Raw genomic sequence first — 22120 nt, 5'->3', positions numbered from 1 at the left:
CAATTTTTTTCGGATTAAAAAGCGATGTCAAAGGTTCGTGGTCTGTGATGATGGTAAAGTGACGACCACACAAGAAATCATTAAACTCTGCAACACCAAATACGAAAGCCAATGCTTCTTTCTCGATCTGTGAATAATTTCTTTGGGCAGACGAGAGCAATTTGGACGCAAAGGCAGTAGGGCGATCGTGCGATCCATCTTTGTGCGCAAGCACAGCACCGATCCCGAAATCCGATGCATCCTCCATCAACAAAAGGGGCTTCTGGGAATCGAATGGCGTAAGGCAAGTATTGGAAAGCAACCTTGATTTCAACCGGCGAAAGGCGCCTTCGCATTCCGTCGTCCAGACGAACGGAACACCCTTACGGCGTAGGCGATGAAGCGGATTTGAAATGGAAGAGGCATGCGGCACATAGCGGTGGTAGTAATGTATTTTTCCCAGCACACTCTGTAGCTAATTCAAATTCTGCGGCGACGGCAAGTCTTGTATGACATGAAGGTGCGTTGGACTGGGGATGTATGCCTTGGGCATTGAGTACATGTCCCAAGTGTGGCAATTCCCGAGCAAAAAACACACATTTGTCCTTCCGCAAGCGAAGACTATTTTGTCGCAAGACCTGAAATAATGTTCTGAGATTGGCCAAATGTTCTTCTTCCGTCTTTCCGGAGATCACAATATCGTCCAGATAATTTGCTGCAGCAGGGGCCAACGCACAAATAGTTGGTAGATATTGCTGAAACAATGCAGGGGCGGATGCACACCCGAATGGCAGTCGTTTGAATCGGTAAAAACCAAGATGCGTGTTAACCACCAACACGCGCTGGGATTCTTCATCCACCGGTATTTGCAAGTACGCATCTACTAGGTCCACCTTCGAAAAATATTTACCCGGGCACTGTTTGTCAAAAAGATCTTCCGGGTGGGGTAAAGGAAAAGTTGCAAACACTAGTTGTGGTTTCACTGTTGCCTTGAAGTCCACACAAAGTCTCAACTTTCCGGAAGGTTTTGGCAAAATTACTAAGGGTGATGCCCAGAGAGAAGCCTGCACACGTTCAATTACACCTTGTGATTCCAAATCGTGTAATGTTTTTGCGAGCTCATCACGCAATGCGTGAGGAACATTGCGCGCTCTGAAAAATTTCGGTTGCGCGTTTACTTTCAGTTCCAAATGTGCTTTATAGTTCTTAGCGCAACCGAGGCCAGGTGCAAAAATGTCTGCAAATTCTTCACATAGACGAGGAACACTGTCCGAAGGCACCGTCTGGTTCACTGATAGGACCTGATTTACTATAGACAAGTTAAACAACTGAAATAAATCGAAACCAAACAAGTTCACTGCAGAAGAAGAACGAAGGACGTAAAATGACACAAGTTTTGTTTGTCCTTTGTATGTTGCAAGAAGGCTGCACTGTACTAACGCAGGGATCTCTTGACCTGAATTGCTAGTTAACTTAACATTTTCGGCACGCAACAGAGGTGTGCCCAGCAGTATGTAAGTGTCTTGATTGATCAGTGAAACTGCAGCCCCGGTATCGAGCTGGAATGGTATCACTTTGCCGTTAATGTCCAAGTCTACAAAAAGTTTATTGTCCTGCTGACGACAAGAGCGACTGTCTCGTACAACGTGAACTGACACTGGTACATAATCACGTGCGAAGTGACGGGAGTTCCGGCGATGTCGACGCACACTATTTTTGGGACGAACACAGTCACTGTTAGAGAGAGTGGCACTGGGCGGAGTGGAATGAACTACATGAATTTCCATGGGAGAAGTTTCGCGAGCCTGAGTATCCTTGGTGCGAATCCGATTCCGGCGCGAAGCAAAGGGCCTGGAACGGTTTTGATCTTCCGATCTGAGCTTTTTCTGGCAAACACTCTGAACATGTCCTTTTTTATTACAATAAAAGCAAATAGCTTGGCGTGACGGGCAATTCTCACGCGAATGTTTAGTAGCACGCCGAGGGCATGATTTGATCACTGCATTTGCTTGCCGACGCGGCACACGTGGCTGAGAGCCTGGCGGCAGCGGCGCGGCCGGGCGCGAGGGCTGTTTACTGCTCCGTGCAGCTCGTCCGGCGGGCCGGTTGACCTGACACACTGCTGGCGAAGTTTCAAATGATTCCTGAGCAAAGTCAAGTGAGTCCTGCCGATCCAATATGTCCATCACTTGTTGAAGGGAGGGATTTACTAGTTTCAAAATCTGTTCCCTTATACGAACATCAGAAACATCCTGTGCAATTGCATCACGTACCATAGTATCTGAATAAGGGAGTCCACATTGACACTCAAAAGCACAATCCATAGTAAGGCCTTGCAAGGTTGCAACCCACTCCCGATTAGTCTGAGCTGCCGTACGTTTTGTACGAAAAAAGGTTTACCGTTTGGCAACTACACTGACTGATTCTTTAAAATATGCATCTAATGCAGACAAAATTTCTTCGTAGGACAGAGTTGCTACGTCGCGTCGGGGAAATAATTTGACTACCACACGGTACGTTTGTACTCCGACGGATGAAAGGAGAAAAGGTTGCCGCTCGTTACCTTGAATTCTGTAGGCGGCGAGATGGAATCCAAATTGGCGTGACCACTCCGTCCAGCTTTCCAGTGCAGCATCAAAAGGTCGAAAAGTTGGTGCAACAGCGTGTTGTGGCTGCGTTAGCGATGAAGCGGCTGCTGCCGCATCGTTTTGCATCGCACGTTGACCCTGGACGAGCTGTCCAAGGGCATCCAGTAATGCCTGCGTCTGCTGATTCTGTAGACGACAAAATTCGGACAGTACATCTGGAGATTGTGGCGAAGCCATTACACAAGTAAATCAGGGCAATATCGATAAGAACGCAGTTGTGCCTCGTCGCCAATGTTGTGGTTGGCAGGAGAGCCAACACCGTGTTACTAGAGGAGGCCGAAGGCACGCGTTTTAGCTCACGCAGGCTGGTTTGAACGTCTGTCTGGACGGTACATGATTCACAAAATCAATAGTAACTGATAATGGCTCCTTGCTATGCCGTAGCAAATGACGTAGCTGAAGGCTATGCTAAACTATCGTCTTGGCAAATGAGAGCATATTTTGTCAGTGATCCATCGGTAGCAAAGTCGGCTGTACAACTGGGGCGAGTGCTCGGAAGTCTCTCTAGACCTGCCGTGTGGCGGCGCTCGGTCTGCAATCAGTGATAGTGACGACACACGGTTTCGACTTATACTACCGGACTGCGGCCGGTTTAAAGGCTACCATCTAGCAAGTGTGGTGTCTGGCTGTGACACCACAGTTATGACTCCTGCGTTCTGTTTTGGAAGTCTTGAGTCTCGAATTTCTTTTTTTGTAACATACTTCAAACCCGTTTATTTGTTGTTTTCATTTCTGTATGAGGTCTATGCGGCATATCGTCTGCTCTCACTATTCATCACATTTACTTGCCACAGTAATATATTCTTACTACACGACTGAAATGCTATAAACAGTGCATAACCTTGGCAATTGTCAAGACTGCAGAAAGAGAATGGACACGTCAATGACCGGACAGAGAATTCATAAAAAAAAGACAAAACCAAGACTTAAACACGGATCTCCCACTTTCCAGTCCAACACCGTGAGCACATAACCAAGACCCCATGGCTGCTCCAATTCGCAAGATGTTGCACATCTTGACCTTTGACCTTTCACGGTTCCTGTTTTGTTTCTTTTTTCACAGTTCAGTACATCTTCTTCCTGGTTTCATGTTTGATGTATGTTCAGTTCTTGACGGGTTATCCACTGGGCCATCTTATAACCAAATCTGAGGGCGTGCCAAAGAGAGTTTCCCACATTAGAAAGTCATTCACCTATAGGACACTACTACCACTCCATCACTACCAATAGGTGGGTAATTTTGTAATAAAATTCACTGTAGATGAATAAAGTTGATACTACAGTTACTCAGCCGCTGTGGTATTCCTAAATATTATATTGAACAAATTGCAGCCGGCCGGAGTGGCCGAGCGATTTTAGACGCTACAGTCTGGAACCGCGCGACCGCTACAGCCGCAGCTTCGAATCCTGCCTCGGGCATGGATGTGTGTGATGTCCTTAGGTTAGTTAGGTTTAAGTAGTTCTAAGTTCTAGGGGACTGATGACCTCAGCAGTTAAGTCTCATAGTGCTCAGAGCCTTTTGAACACATTGCAAAATTAGTGCAACACTGAACCACATTGTTGAATGATAATCAAGATAATGATATCACTGAGAATGTGTCAGATAAGTGACTGACGTGTAGAATATTACAATAGAGTACGTTATACTGAATGGTGAATGTTCCGTAGGTACGATAGCAGCACTCCTTATGTTTCAGAACACGTTATGCGTCCGCAAATGTTACGAATATACATAAATGATGACGTCAGTCTTCAATCTTCACAGTGAGATTTCTATATCTTTCTTTCGTGAACTTCCAGTTGAGCTACGCAGTCATCCTCTCCAGACTATTCACATTTCTACAAATTCCAGACTTCATATTCCTTCGAAATACTCAACCGGGTAATTAGTATCATAATTTTGACATATATGACTGGGTAAACGCTATGTCTGCATGTGATGGGATACACACTATATCAGCCGGTATTGACAGTCTTGTATCAGAGCTAATTACTGCGAATGGCGTGGAAATTTGCGTACATTCTACTCCCACACATGTTTCAAACGCAGACACTGAAATCAGTAAGAAACCCCATCATACAATGCCTGCAGTCAAATAAATGCATATAACCAATATACTCGAAACATTAGATATGAGTAAAAACACGATCGAAAAACCACTTCTCCTTTTAAGCACAGTCATTTTGAACACGATAAACTCTTGTTAATAACCGAGCGGTGTAGCGCAGTGGTTAGCATACTGAACGTACATTTGGGAGGATGACGATTCGAACCTACGTCCGGCCATCAATATTTAGGTTTTCCGTGATTTCCCTATGTGGCTTAAGGCAAAAGCCGGGATGGCTCCTTCGAAAGTGCACACCTGCTTTCCTTCTCCATCCTTTCCTAGTCCGAGCTTGTGCCCCACCTCTACTGACCTTGTTGTAGGCGGGATGTTAAACACTAACCTCCCCCTCCTCCACCTCATCCCCCTCCCCCATTCCTCTGGGGACTCCCATCACCGACATAAGCACATTTTTGATACCAGTTTGATTGACTAATTGATTAAGTCAATCAAATAATTACCTTCTCATCCTCTGGGAAACACCCAGCTCTCCCCCTCACCTCCCACACCTGGGAATTTGACTAACCCTCCAACCCTCTCACTCCCCCTCGCTGCTACAGGTACACTTTCAGGCCTCTAAACTGATATTGATCTGCGTTACAGAACAATAGAAAGTAGACGGAGTGATCGGTTGAGGAGGGAGAGAGGGAGATGTTGCTGCAGGTCATTTATCATGCATTTAATCATTTTTTCCGTTGTTCTCTCGGGGTGTATCAGTTGTGTGGTATAACTTACGATCGAGTCGTATGCAACTGCGTATTCTGTGTGCCACTTAAAGCACTATCTACTTGCGATCGTTAACAGGAGACCTCTTGAAACCACAATCATCAGAGAACTTCCAACTCATAAGTGATGACACATGTCCATCAATGGAAAACCTATTTCGGTACCTTCCTCTAGACGAATGAAGATGTATGCGAAGTAGCCCATTTCTCCGCCACCTCTTCGACGTAAATCGAGTCTTCAGTTTCATATAGGTACGAAGCGGCTGTTACTATACTTTTAATGCATGCAAGTGGATCATCGGGGAAGAAACGAGTCATAGGATTTGTTAGCAAGCTGGTACAGGAGAAGCGCAGATATTCTCGTGGAAAATCAAACAGCAATATGACCATATAAATATGGAGAACTGTGGAAAAAATATGGAAGACCACATAAAACCGGTAAAATTCTAGGAAAACCTAGTATAATAAAGACACACTAAGTTACGATACGTAAGAATCGAGGGAAATACCATCAATATGTAAAATGGCGAAAACCTAATAAAATTACGAAAATAGACTGAGAATACATAAATTTAGAGACTAAAACCATGAAAGGAGTACTGAGCAAAATGAATAAAACTGCTCGGTCTGGAGCATTCGAGTAGAATGATGCTACATGTACACACCTTAATAGTGGAGATGGTTCAAATGGCTCTGAGCACTATGGGACTTAACATCTGATGTCATCAGTCCCCTAGAAATTAGAACTACTTAAACCTAACTAATCTAAGGGCATCACACACACATCCACGCCCGAGGCAGGATTCGAACCTGCGATCGTAGGAGTTGCGCGGTTCCAGACTGAAGCGCCTAGAACCGCTCGGCCACATCGGCCGGCAATAGAGGAGAGAGGAGGCATTTTAGAGACGTGACGTCAAGGAGAAACGGCAATATTATCCCACACATGAGCAATACAGCCTACGGGGTGGGAGGTTAACTGCTGTAAGACTGTTATATCTCCTGTGGCTACTGCTCATAGTGTGCTCGTGGTGTTTATTTCCTCGTAAGATGCCACTGTTTCTTATTATGCATTTTCGATTGTTGACGATCATTTTATTGGACTGTTGTGAACATATCATAATTTCCGACCCGTAATCGACCATGAAACACGTAAACAGCAGTCGTCATACACCTCCAGAAAACTATAAAATGTTTGTGTTACAAAGAATCGATGTTTTCTTTGGTAGTAGTTTTATCACTTTACAGTTTGTCACCAAAGCTTATTTTAGAGGAACTAGCAGGGAGAGTGAAAATGTATGTGATACACTGGGAATACATTTCTTAAATTAGAATATTAACAGCGTTGTGTTCGACATGACTAATAGGTCGGAAACCGCTTCGCTCTAGCATCGTAGCGCGTTTTAACTGCAGAGCCGTGGAATGCATGTGTTCATATTCCACAGTCATTTCTCTCTTACCAATACTTTCTGGGTACTGACACCACACACTAGAACAATATTTTATAATTGATGGCACAGTTGATTTATGTAAAATGCGTCAAACTATGTCTGTCTGGAGCTCCATCGTGCATAAAACAAAACGTGTTTTCTTCATAACCTCTGTTTGTATTATCAAAACACTCTCAAAACTACTATACGCCGATGAGGAGTGCTATCCTCCTCGACATGTGCGTATCTGGAAAGATGTTGTGCACTTGGATGGACGCCATGAGTAAGGTTGGTGCGGAACAGTCTTCGCTGAAGAGAAGTTATAGACTTGGTTCACTCTGTTCCTTTGATCGACGTGGAATGTAGTGGTCTACTTCTGGTCACCTGCAAATTAAATCGGTGATAGTGTTTCAGGGAGGGTTGTCAGAGACAATGTGGGTAGATCTTTCAATCTGAAAGGTACCTTTACTATTAATGAGTATCTTTACAACTAATCTGAATGTGAGGCGTAAAGTATGGCCTCAATACAACTATCGCTCAAACGGAATGCAGTAGGATGTGGCGTACATCAGAGCTGGATGAAGCATGGAATGGAATTTTAGCAGTGAGAGCATAAACAAATATTCTGGCATAAGAACATTTATTAGATCGGTAAATTGCATACATGAAATAGTATAGTGAATAATATGATGGTTCCTGTTGCCGGCAATCTATTACGTCGCATATTAATTAACCCTTGAACTTTATTTCGGAGTCCCCTGCAAAGTCTATGATCTATGGAAGAGGAATGATCAAAGGGTGGTTTAATTACGGATACTTACATTCACACGCACTTGAGAGAAGGAAAAGAACTAAAAACCTTCATCACAGCACACGTGCGTAGCAAGAGGGACTGTTCCCTTAATTTTAATATGCGGGATAAATGAATAAAATATCTACTAAAGTGAACTGCTATAAAAATGAAGATTAAATAAGAATAACAACTGATTCAAATATTCTACAGCTGCAGATCACTGTGGTTGGATCTGTTGACTTTCTCATTAGATTACGGCCACGTGGTTACTCACAAACAAAAGCGTGCACAAACAAAGTTATCAAGCGAGACGAACTGCACAAAATTCGGTCACGAAATCACGGAAATCATACGCAATATATATGCTCACGTGAAAGGTATACTAAACAAAATGAACTGAATCACAAGAAAACTCAACACAGCTCTACGTGTGTGATTAACAGTTTAACTGAACAATAGGCTACACCGTCCCTGGATTTTAACGCGTTTAACAATCGCGAATTGGCGAGTAGAATTTGTCACACACCATAATAAACTATGAACGATGAAAGGAATCATTTACTTTGACTAGGTTTGAAAAACTTGCATTAAACATAAGATAAATTTCTCACTTACCGCCAGTAGGTCTCACCCGTCTCTCATTCCACGGAACACTCCACGATCATTCGCTCTCAAACCAAAGCCGCCCCCGTACCTATGGAAGTGGCCAGAGGAACCCATATTGTGGTGCCAACTTACACAAAAGGTTCGTCCAAGGCTAGCAGAAACCTCTTGTTTGCCTGATACGTGTTTCCTACAGTTGGCTGTTCTGATACAGTGGCAGACTACCACAATTCCACGGATCTACACACTGAAATCCTTGTACACTCTCATTCATACATTCAACTGATTGGACAAGAAGAGGAAAGAATGGATATTTTGCAATATGGCACTTAAATGAATCAAACATGCGTGTGGGGCTCCAACAAGTGCCAATAACCTAATGAAATGTTAAAACTGAATATGGAAAATATACTGTGGCCACCACAAACACACTCAGATGCTCAGTTTTTTTCCCTTTTCTTCTTTACATCTATGGCAATAAACCATGTGCATCAACAACTGAGGTGCCAGAGGCAAACAAATGAAGCTGGGTGGTGTGGCAGAATCATGAAGAGCCTCATGCAGAGACCCTTCATCACAGACACACCCCGGAGAAAATACCGTGCAGGGAGTGGTTTTGCCACGCAAGGACACACCCAGACAGGCTTTAACCCATGCTATCGACAGAGAATTGTAAACAGTTGCACAATAGAAACAGGAACAGTATGAAATATAGCCAAGGTTGTTAACAGGCATCCGCCACTATACATAAAACCTAACATTTTACAAATCCGTCATCATTTTCTGTGACACTGGTTTCAAAATTTAAATGAATTTTGTTGTGAAACTGAAAACTGTATGTCACTAACAAGACAGAGCATATTCACGAAAAAACAATGAGATGCAAACGTGTCACAGTTGTAGAAAATAAACACTTTAAGCAAAAAGAAATGATATTAAAACATAAAGTACTGAGTAATAAATGAAAATTGTGTAACATGATAAAAAACAGAATGACACTAGTAAACAAATTCAACTACATAATCACTTGAGTAGCAAATAAAAACACAAAAGTGTAGTGATGGTTAAGCACGTATTTGTAAAGTCACACTGAAATGTGAGAAAAGTTAAAGTCCCACTGTGTAAGACGTAATTCTTTGGACGATTTTTCTTTTTTTTAAGAAGTTATTGTTTGCTGAAACGGAATACATGAAAAATTGACTATTGACAGACTCAGACTTAGTGAGTTCGTGACACAGATAACACACATCACAGAAATTATTACTGTCCGCTGAAAAGGAATGCATTGAAAACTGGACACTTGAGAGACCTAGACTTAGTGGGTTCATGAAAAAGGTAACACACCTAATTAATAAAATTTACCTTAAAAAAATCACATTCCATATTGGTTTTGCCGTACTCGGGATTGATATCTGACAGCGCAAACACAACGTACATTGTCGAGGGAAGAGGAGGAGGGGGTTCGTCGTCGCTGCTGTCATTGGGTATGACTGCCTCGACCCTCCTGGCATTGAAGTCTTGTTCAGACGTTCAAATGTGTGTGAAATCTTATGGGACTTAACTGCTGAGCTCATCAGTCGCTAAGCTTACACACTACGTAACCTAAATTATCCTAATGACAAACACACACATCCATGCACGAGGGAGGATTCGAACGTGCGACCGTAGCGGTAGCGCGGTGCCAGACTGTAGCGTCTAGAATCGCTCGGCCACTCCGGCCGGCAATCGTCAGGTCTGCCGTCTGCTATTACGTCTGGCCCAGGGCAGCGAAAGTGCTTCCAGGTAGTGAGGTCCACAGAGGAAGGGTCGGCCGGCCGCCACTTTGCTCAGGGCGGCCACCGCGCTAATCGGCTCACGCGGACTCGCTGATGGCATTCACAGGAACCGGTAAATGCCGCATTCCAGTAACGTGAAGACAGCGCCGTTGGCGTTGGCCCTCTGGCTGCAGCCGCGCTGTGAGATATCACATCTAGACTAGCAGAAATATACCGAAAGGTAGATCGTACAAAATAGATTGAAATACGTACTTACGGCTACAAAAAGCGGTCAAACAAAAACTTAATTAATCCTATGAACTAAAGAAACAGTATAATGAAATTCCTAGGAAACTTTACAGTTCGGCGTTAAAATGGATCTAGTCTAAGCACCGTGATGCGGTGTAAAAATATAATGTTCTCAGTAGCTTTACAAATAGGGAAAAGAAACTTAATCGAGCCTATTTACCGTAATGTGATATAAAATTAGTTTCGTCACAATTTTATAAAAGAAAAGTTGAAATCTAAATTGTTTAGTGCTCAAAGCCTTTTGAACCATTTTGAATATAAATTGTTTATTGCTGTTTGCAGTAATAACATCACACAGTCAACATTCACCCAGACTAAGTACTGCTATCTTCACATGGAACACGACAAATTCTGTCTAGTACCAACTACTTCATTACGTACTGAGACACATTACACACTTATAGTACGACACAGAACACACGCTACCTAATCCCAACTACTTCAGATACATAACACACCAGAGTACCACATACAACAGCTACTAGAATACCCTCTGGCCAGAAATAAACCGCCTGTTACTGTTCTCTTTAACCATGGATTTTCCTACCTCATTCCGTGCAATGGTCCTATGCTTCTTGGTGGTCATCGAGATGCTCGTAGATTCACGTCAGGATGGTGAATGAACGACGGAAATATGTCAGCATTATCTAAATCATTTGTTTTAAGAGGAATAACATTTTGTCATTAATGGTTCAAATGGCTCTAAGCACCATGAGACTTAACATCTGAGGTCATCAGTCTCCTAGACTTTGAACTACTTTAACCCAACTAACCTAAGGACATCACACACATCCATGCCCGAGACAGGATTCTAACCTGCGACCGTAGCAGCCGCATGGTTCAGGACTGAAACGCCTAGAACCGCTCGGCCACAGCCGTCGGCCATTAAGTACACTATTTTCGGGGTCTACCTGTGGATACATAACTTGTATATTAATTGTCACTGCACTAAGTCACAACGAATTATACATACATATTAATTACTATGTGCAAGAATGTAAAAGTAACAGAATGTGGTTATTAAGTCTAATGTCACCCCAACATCCAGCGATTCCTTATCTGCAGCTTCCGCTCATTCGAGGAATGGCCTTACACTGGGGATGGCCGCCCGGGGTGGCCGAGCGGTTCTGGGCGCTACAGTCTGAAACGGCGCGACCGCTACGGTCCTAGGTTCGAATCCTGCCTTGGGCATGGATGTGTGTGATGTATTTAGGTTAGTTAGGTTTAAGTAGTTCTAAGTTCTAGGGGACTGATGACCTCAGTAGTTAAGTCCCATAGTGCTCAGAGCCATTTGAACCATTTGAACCAATACTGGAGATGTGGTGGATCGAAGTGTCTCCACTTCCAGTGCGTTGGGATGTGAAACGCCCCGCACCCGATATGGTCCACTGAAAACACTGAGAAACTTTTTGCAGAGGGCAGAACGTTTATTTGAGAGCTTGTGATTTCTGACGAAGACCTTTTGTCCGATCTGAAATACAGTCGTTCTAACACCTTTCTTATAGTCTATACCTTTTTTCTAGCCTCTGCAGCTTGTTTAATGTTCTTTAGTGCTAAGTCTACAATTACTTGACACCGCAGTCTCGGTTCGTTTGGCTAGGAAACTTCCTCTTGTATCTTACACGGCGGTTCCTTGTGTTTGAGTACCAAGATTGGGGGTAGCCTGGTCAATGAGTGCGGCAGTTCGTTTACTATGTCCTGAAACGATTTCAGATGCTTGTCCCACTTTCTGTGAATGTAAATCAGACGGATTACGTATTCCAGGCCGTAGCAGCCGCGTCTTTGAGACGTCAGCTATGGTCACTTCGCAGCCCACTGTAGGATCACGTCCGTCTTCTTCCTGCTGGTAATGTAACTGAGACTTGGCAACAAGGCAAGGTATATTTGGCAACTCTGTGATCGACGAGTTACTTCCTGTTGTGCACGGAATGAAGCCTCAAAGTTCACTTGATTTTTCCTGTCATTTCCATTGAATAATCTGAGTTATTATTAACTCTTGAACTGTAACAAAAGATTGTAATTTTACGGTTTTCAGCCAAGGAAAGTCATTGCACGTGAAAATCGCATCTAATCTCGTCCTTTAAATAGCGGTTTACGAGTTCTAGCTACTACTGGTCACGTAGGAGTAGCCCTGCACCCATGCCTCTTCTTTAGCTCTGTGGAAACGTGCTAACCTGAAAGAACGCGTCTATTATGGCTTGCAGTTCCAGTCTAGCTGACTGTGGTGTTTTATTCCCTTCTCTGAAAGAGCTACAAGCAGTCAGATCACACATCGATAAGGAAATCGCAAGAAAATACTTTAGGCTCATAGTGCAACGGTGAAAAACTTACAATGCTGCACAATAGGTAACGCCTCTTTCCGCTGCTGACAAACAAATTTTGGGTTTCTAGGAATACATAACTTTAATTATGAAATGCCACATTTGCATACCACTTTAGTATGACACAGCATACCAATCAAACACAGACCCAATCGAAATCAAAGTGATTAGTATTTTACTAATTCGTGCCGATAGAGGCACACATGTGTACAGACACTCAGTTTTATTGAAACAAACTTTCGTCGTAAGGTTATCGTGGGTAGTTTTATTTCATTTCTTATAATACAGTACACAATTTTCGTACGGTTTCTTTTAGTGTTGTTAAAACAGCCGGCCGGGTTGACCGAGCGGTTCTAGTCGCTACAATTTGGAACCGCGCAACCGCTACGGTCGCAGGTTCGAATCCTGCCTCGGACGTGGATGTGTGTGATGTCCTTAGGTTAGTTAGGTTTAAGTAGTTCTAAGTTGTAGGGGACTGATGACCTCAGATGTTAAGTTCCATAGTGCTCAGAGCCATTTGAACCATTTGTTAAAACATTAGTTAACATGAGAGAGAAATGAATCATCAAAGATATATGCGAGATTCTGATGTTGTCTATAAGAGTCTGACAATGCACATGCAGTTTATTGATTACATGCATGTAGAAAACTTGTTCTGAGTTAAAGCTGTCAAATAAGGTTTTATGAAGAGTAAAATGCCACTGCCACACGACAGCTAATGTAGAAAATACTTTTCTGACGTATTTTGGCACGATGCGCTCTCCCCATACATAATACAAAAATGTCGAGATGCATCTGCAGCCTGGCCATCTATTAAACCTGAAAACAACAAAATGTCGCAGAAGTTAGCCCTTTTTCTACATGCGACTATTTTGGGTTGAAAAGTGAAGGGAATAATGTTCAAAGTTCCATTAGATCGAAAACTTCAGCAGACAGCAGTGTGGCGTTTTAAAATATGTAGCAGTGAATGTACCCAAACTCGCGACGCTTACCGTTACACTACTATCAGACACATAGCTACAACACCTCCAGCACTCAACAACAATTCCTCCAGAACTTGAGCATTGCATAGTGCTGTGAGATAATGCATATGGCCGGATGTAGACTTCTGAGAGACAGACAGTTACAGCTTTTCTTTTGCACTGCACGACGTTTTTATAAAACAGATAGCGCAATAGATTAACTCAAGTCGAAAGGAACACTTCCTGTTTAAATTTCTGCATCCTACACTGTTGGCAGTTCTGTGTAGGTGTCAGTTACGTGATTTTGTTTCGGTGATTACAAAATATAGTCGAATGTATGCACTGGGTAGCCGAGGCAGCTAGTTCATGGCGATTCGGTGAACCAAGTAAATGAATTAACTGAACATGCTGCAAACCACTACAGGGAATCTGTGTGTCAGAATTATCATCCAGTGTGGCGCAACATTGTTATGATAGAAAATGAACGATAGAGAATAGTATTTGGTGGTCTCTTGGATTGATGCTGGGTTCTTATGGTCTAGGTTCGATTCCACCATCTGCTGACGATTTTTGATAAGGAGAGACAGATTCTGTTCTCTTCTGGCTACGCCAAGTGAAGAATGTATAATGGCATTGTGGTCTGACATTCATGTAAAACATGATATTCCTTCTCTACCAAGTAGACGTTAGGTTGAACCACAATAAAGTCAGGAGTCGCGACACGTAGAATCTCTATCAACAGTAACCTTTCTTATACTAGTTATTTATTTATAGTGACGAAACAAACGCCATGTAGGGTCACAGGACACTTATTCCATCGTTTATTTGAGCTTCTGTATGTCGATAAAATTGGTTCTGATCTGGTAATGCAACTCAGACCGCCGTTAACGCATAATTTGATCCCTTCGTGACAATACAGCTCGATTGCAATTTGTTGTTTGTTCAAAACTGCAGATTCCTCAACATCTCCACATATTGCGCGGGAAAGGTTTCGAATCCTGGTCCGGCACTAAAGCTTTCATTACGTATTATCAAGCTCTAGCATGAGAACACCTATCTTCTGGTGGGTAAAAATTTTGATTTTTAATATACTTTCATTCGTTGTCAACACTAACGGTATCTGAAGGTTTTGAGTCCCAGTGAGACAAGGAACTGTTTACGAAATCATTGCAAATTCAAGGATGTTATTCCGAGCGGCTGGTGGAGAAAAATTCGGTAGCTGACGTCTGTTTGTGTACAGTCAACAACGATGTGTGGGGGGCTCGATTCCCAGTCAGCACTGAACTCTTCGTCATATTATTTCTAGTTCAAACACACTCACATGTCGCTGCTGGTGTAACAAACCCATTTTTAACGTTCGTTATCTATAGAATATAACAGCTATAGGTGCCAGGTTGGAGTCCTGGGAAAGAAAAAAATAATGTTTCGCCTCGTCGTTTCAATTGAAACATCTAGCTACTGCCTAGAAAATCCGATATGTCACAGTTGATTGTGTTTCGATGACAATCCAAGTAGGTTCCCGGTTCGAATCCCTGTCCAACACAAAGCTTTACCCCACTGTGAAGAAGCAATATTTTTACATCTCTCATAGTTCGTTAACAAGGACAATAGATGCTGGGCAGGAATTCGCGTCCGTTAACAATGTTTACATTATGTAATTTAAAGTTGATATTTGCTAACTGATACTGTTTAAAATCGAGGTATATCACTGTTCTTATGCCTAGTCAGGAATGACTGTTAGTTTCCGTCAGTCACGAAATCATTGCTTCGTCTGCATTACCTGGGTTTGAATCCATATGCAGAACGAGACGGTTCGTCGTGTCATTTGAAGTTCATACATATTCTTAACTAGCTGCTCGTGAATAACTTAAATTTTTAATGTCATTTTGTGTTAAATAATAAGTAAGGTTTGTTATTTTGAAGAGGAAATCATGAATACGACGAGCTTACTACGCGAATTACCTATTTGATGCAATAATGAGAGTGGTAACATTTCATGTATGTCATTTATTGTAATAAATGTGAAGTTACAAGCCTGAAGAACCGTCTTATGTGTGATAAGATATTCCCTGATATTTGTAGTACCTTGGTATTACTTTACATCTTGAGTTATAGCGATACAGAGCAGTGTTTTCTAGTGGTGACTTGTTAGAACCATTTTCAATAGTCAAACGACCTGCTAGACAGCTGCGCTATGTGGGTTGCATTCGAATCAAGCGAAATGCAATTCAGGTGGTTCGGATACTTTTGAGCACGACTGTACTAATCCTACGGCTACACGTGAATGATCGTCTGCAATGATGTTTTTGTCCCTGGAAATGTACTCCGTTATTAACCGGAATTCTTGGAGGTACAACGTCCACCTTGTTAGTCTCTTGTTAGACAGTTTAGCGGTCACCAGAAATTGTAGAGCCCGGTGGTCGGTAAATACCTTTACCGTTAGACAGAAATTGTAGTACCAGTATTTGGTTAACGCTCACACGATCGCGAGCGCCTCCAACTCTGTAACCGAATAATTTCTTCCACAGTGACTGAGCACCCGACTAGGGAAAAAAATTGTTTTCCGAGAGGATGGGTCGTTGATATCCTCTGCTTGGAATAAGATAACGTCCAAGCCTGAGGATGAGCTGTCAGTCAGGACACATAAATCCTGCAATAGATTGGTTTGCGCAAGAATAGGTGCATAGACTAGTGCCTCTTTGAGTTCCGAAAATTCGTCTTGCGCCTGCAGGTTCCAAAGTCACAGGACATTCTCCCAGTCAGGTCACAGAGGTGTGGTGTGGAGGTCAAATTTAGGTTCACAAAACGCTTGTAGAAATTGCAGACTCCTAAAAACCTCTTAATTGTTTTTTGTTAGTTGGAGTTGCGCATTTTGCAATCGCACTAATTTTGTCGGGGTGGGGTCGTATCCCACCCGCAGATACGACTTGTCTAAGTTTACAGTTACTCCTGCCTTTTCAAAAGCTTCCAATAAACGGTCCATCACATCACTGTGGTCAGGCCATGACTTTTCTGCTATCAGAATGTCGTCCACATATAGAGTACCGTGCGATCGCAGATCCTCCGGAACGATGCTCTTAAGGCCTCTAATAAAGGCGGCGGATGAGATTTTCATCCCAAATGGAAGGCGTTTGAACTGATAACAGTTCCCACAACACAGAAACGCACAATACGGTCTCCATGAGGGGTGAAGAATAATTTCCAAAAACTTCTGCGTAAATCAATCGATGACAAGACTTTCAGACAATGGAACCGCTGTAAAAGCTTTTCCAAGCTCTGCAGTCTATCCTTGAGTCTAACACTAAGCATGCAGACCCGTCACACTTTAGAACTACAAGTAGTGGTGAATTGTATGAGCTTACCGCTCGTTCAATCACACCCTGGTCCAGCATGTCATTAATTTCCTTTTCCACTTCGGTCTTATACATCAGTGGAATGGGGTATATCTTCACAAAGAATGGATTGTGCTCACGCACCCTAAATTGATAGATGAAGCCTTGGATCATGCCTGGTGCGTCCGAAAATAACCATGAATGTCTCCACAAAATGTGGTATAGCCTCTGTCGGTCGACTTCCAATGTCCCAACGTCGGCAGTACACCCCTCTGCAATCTTCACAAAATCAGCATCACGGTGATGCTCATCGGATGGATAGCTCAATCCAGTAATATAGTTCTACAGTTCGGGGCGCGATCCAGACCAAGTACAAAATTTCAAGCAGATCACCTCAGATTCGTCACGCAAGAAGTATTCATTAGAAACTGAAAGGTCTCTGTTGGATTCCTTTCATGTTAATTTCTTAAATCTGTTGTCATTTACGGCATACATTCCACTTCTAAATTTACTGTGGTGTTTCTGACTATCTAGGAGGAGACTGAGCAGTGAAACGTGTTACTTTTACACATAAAAAAGAACGATCTGTCACACTACTACACTTTAAAACACAGTTCATATGTAAGTCATGTCACACAGTCTCATACGGAACCTACGTTCGCTTTCTTTTATATAGTGTATATGATAAGATAGCGGAAGTAGGCTCCGGATGAGACTGTGTGACATGAATTACATATAAACTGTGTTTTAAAGTGTAGTAGTGTGACAGATCGTTCTTGTTTATGTGTAAAAGTAACACGTTTCACTGCTCAGTCTCCTCCCAATAGTCAGAAACACCACAGTAAATTTATAAGTTGAATGTATGCCGTAAATGACAACAGATTTAAGAAATTAACATGAAAGGAATCCAACAGAAACCTTTCAAAACATCTACCGTAGAACCTTCCTCAATTTTAACTGACATGGTTCCTCCTCCTCCTAGGTCAATTACTGTCTGGTGGGCATGCATAAAATCAGTGCCCAGAATTGCTTCGACATTAAGTAGCGACACGATTAAAAAATTCCATTCAAATTCTCTCCCTTGACACTTAAACATAATCTGAGTCTGATTTCTGATTTCGATACTCTTTCCGTAGATCGCACCTCTCACCTTTGGCCCATGCAATGGAGGAGTTGGCCAATCACCTGCCTCATCACATCTTCGAAACACCATCTCGCTCAGAATGCTGAACAGACCTCCAGTGTCGATTACGCACATGACACTTCTCTAACTGAGATTGTAATGACAGGGCTAACGGATGGAACCGTCATGCAAGTAGTTTCACGCAGTAATTCCTCCCACATATCTTCCCTAGCAACAAGCTGTTCAAAAAATTGCTCTGAGCACTATGGGACTTGACATCTATGGTCATCAGACCCCTAGAACCTAGAACTACTTAAACCTTACTAACCTAAGGACATCACACAACACACAGTCATCACGAGGCAGAGAAAATCACTGACCCCGCCGGGAATCGAACCCGGGAACCCGGGCGCGGGAAGCGAGAACCCTACCGCACGACCACGAACTGTGGACAGCAACAAGTTGTACATCACAAATTTCCGTTATGTTTTACATGGTGACAGGGCCCTCTGCATCAAAAAACCATCATTGTGGAGTCTGCTGTCTGTCAGTTGGCTGATTGTGGTGGGAATTAGCAGACGTTATTTCAGCGTGAGGTCACAGAGCAATAATTTGATTTTGGACCCTGCCACGTTAGTTGGGGAATTGCCCTTGATTGCCATAGTAGTGGAGCAACCTTCTTTTTGCCCCACTCTCCATTGTTGCCAGATGTATCCAAGATCAAAGCCATGACGTCATCCAAGATAGCGGGATGAAGACTTGGCAACATGATGTCATCCAAGACGGTGGATTTTGGTGGGAAGATAGGTCAATTGGGCTACCTCCACTAACCTAACCCCTTCCCTTAGAAAATAGCAGGAAGTTCAAATTTCATTAGGACAATACAACACATCTAAGAATATGGCAGGAAAATAGCTCACTTCAGCTACCTCCACTAACCTAAGTCATCTGACAGTCACCTCTTCCTAGGGATTGATGGGAAGTTAGAATTTTGGAGGAAAGATAGGTCAATTGCTCTATCTCTACTAACCTAAGAAAATGGCGGGAATGAAAGGGCAATTCTACTAACCTATGTCATCTGACCGCTAACTCATCCTAGGAAATGGTGGGGGAAGGACTCGACCCATGCTGGACATAAGACTTTATTATTTTGCATGCACACTTTATTTCCACAATTTGATGCAGTACAGCCATCCAGTGTGTTCTCCATGAGGTCTGGACTCTAACTGACGTAGTACACAGTACCACCACAAGAGGGCACTGTCGTCAATTCTGTTCCATAATCCAAGATGGCGGCCATGATGTCAGCTGATGATGCACATATCATTATCCAAGATGGCGGGAAACAGTGTGTTTGCTACGAGGTCTGGACCTAGTACACAGTACTGCCACGGGAGGGTACTTTCATCTGTTATTCCATTATGTAATCCAAGATGACGGCCATGACATCAGATGATGACACAAGCACCGTTATCCAAGAAGGCGGGGAACAGAGTGTTCCCCACCAGGTCTAGACCAAGTACATAGTACTGCCACCAGAGGACAGTCATCAATTCTGTTACATAATCGAAGATGGAGGCCGTGACATCAACTGATGACGTAAGTACCATTATCCAAGCTGGTGGGAAACATTGTGTTCACCACACAGTCTGGACCTGGCACACGTTACCACCACCTGAGAGCGCTGTCATCCCTCCCATCTCTTGACTGCGCATGATTCTAACGGAATACATCTGATGTGTATAGCCCATGCACATGCACATACTGACATCACAGCACATAGCCGGCAAATGTATACTGATACCGTGCTCTAGAAGTCTACTCATGATTCTAATGGAACATCTGTCACATGCGGCTTACACATTGCGTGAAAAGGGTGCATCTAGAAAAATTCTCAAGTCACATCACTATGTAAAAATAAGAACCAAGTCGAACTCTCGGAAATTCTATAGTACCCCACAAATACTTAACGTTAGCTTTCTTGACGTCTCCATAGAAAAATTCCTGCCCTAACATAAGCTGTTAACCAAAATAGCCCAGAATTTCATCGTTTCTGCTGTACAAACATTCCTAAACACTAAAAAAAATCTCTATTTTATCATCTCAAGAGTTTCTAAATGATTTGCTTCAGAATTTACGAAGCTAAGCTAAATCTAAGAAACACTAGTCTTAATACCAGCAATCTAGAATTACACATATATAACATTCACGTTCGAAAATTGCATTCTCCTCAGATGGGTTCCTAATACAAACATAATGACTTCAGATTCAAGGCTGAATTCAATATTATGCAGTGTGTATTCCAAATAGTATCTTCACTCATAGTATGAATTCTTTAGCTGTAAATCGATAAATTATCATAGACTCAGTTCTCCTCGAGGTATTGGAAGCATCTGGCTAGTTCAGCTTTCTGTCACTAGGACCAATAGTGAGCCCACCACCAACCCCAAAAATGTTCAACACCCACTGGTTCACGCTGAGATCAAATGATACCCCATCATCACAGCTATATAAGGAATCACTCTCCAACAGTCTTTCTCACTCGTCCATTGTTTGTCGCATCGTTCGTCTGTTCATGTGTGTGTTCGTTATTCCTTTTATCCCAGCAAAAATGAAGAGAGTTAACTCCAACAACCTTAGAGTCTAGTGGGAAGAGACTTAGAGTCCAGGATACGAGATTACGAAGTGAGTAAATAATTTCTATTTTGAGTGTGAATTCTCGTGTTTATGTTAAATTCGCCTTATTAATTCTGTGTCCTTGTTATAGTACAACTCCCGGATATTGTCCTCGCATGTGAAGAGTGGGCTGGACTGCAACCAGCTCTTTAAGTCCAACCTCTTGTGTTCGGTGCACAGTCAGAATTGCCTTGTGAGCATAATTTGTTCTTTTTCTATATTAGCCATTCAAATTTTTTTCTTATTTCATACTTCTTACTTTTCTTGTTTCTACATCACCTGAAACAAATTCATATCCAGTTGGAGGCAGAGCTGGGGGATGTTCGACATAGCAATGCTGCAGTAGTTAATTGTTTCAAGCCCCAAGCTGTAGATAACTGAGAACAGCACTCACGCAAGTATAGAGAAAAATATCCACGTGTGTGATCTCTCAGTGTAACTAGGAATTCAAAATAAATAAAATTATCTCACATCCTGTTACAGGAACAGCTCTAGATGATCTGGATTTATTGGACATGCAGTTGGCGGCTGTTCATCGGTGGATGCAGGAGAAGCCTCCAGCAAATAATAATGAGATGGCCGAGCAGCATACTTGTAAGTTTAAAAAAAGATTACCTATCTGTAATAGTAGTGCTAGTAGTAGTGTAGCAAGTTTTTTTCTCTGACAAATCAATTTATTTATCTTCTTTGTTCTAGGCAAGGAACGACAAGATCAATCATATCTGTCATTCCTGTACGACAATTATGATGATTTTTTTGAGGGCGCGGTGGAGTTACCTGATGAATTGTTTATGTCCTGGAGCCACAGTGAAACAGGTAATTACTCACTTTGCTTATAACCATGTGATCGTTATAATTCATTATTTCACCACTCCAGCAGTGGTAAACAATGTACGTAACTATTATTATTTATTTTATCTCTACTTGTTCCCCTACAGCGGTCGCGCCTCAACACGGCATTGCGTTCATACCGGCGGCGGCTAAACCATCACCATTATCATCAAAGTGGCATCCAGAAAGGCATGCATCTCCTACAAGTGCGCCGCTAGTCGCCACACGGGAAGCACACTCCGCAACAGCCACAGCTGCCGCACCTGGGGGCAGCCCTGTCCCGGGCTACTCTCACTGGGAAGTGGCCACCGCAGCCCACACCACCGCCACCACTGCAGATGCACTATACCGGCTGCTACATCATCGCTCTGCTCTCCACGGACCACCCTCTCGCAGCAGCTTGATTCATTACCAGCATCTTCTCCTGCACCATCACACGAGGCACAGCACGCACACCTATCCACCTGACCAACTCCATCGAATAGTTATAGTTATAGTATTAGTGAAGATCCTGTGGCTAGTGGCAGCAGTT

This window comes from Schistocerca gregaria, chromosome X (assembly GCF_023897955.1).
Source record: "Schistocerca gregaria isolate iqSchGreg1 chromosome X, iqSchGreg1.2, whole genome shotgun sequence".
Lineage (NCBI taxonomy): Eukaryota > Metazoa > Arthropoda > Insecta > Orthoptera > Acrididae > Schistocerca > Schistocerca gregaria.
This window is presented reverse-complemented; position numbering follows the sequence as displayed.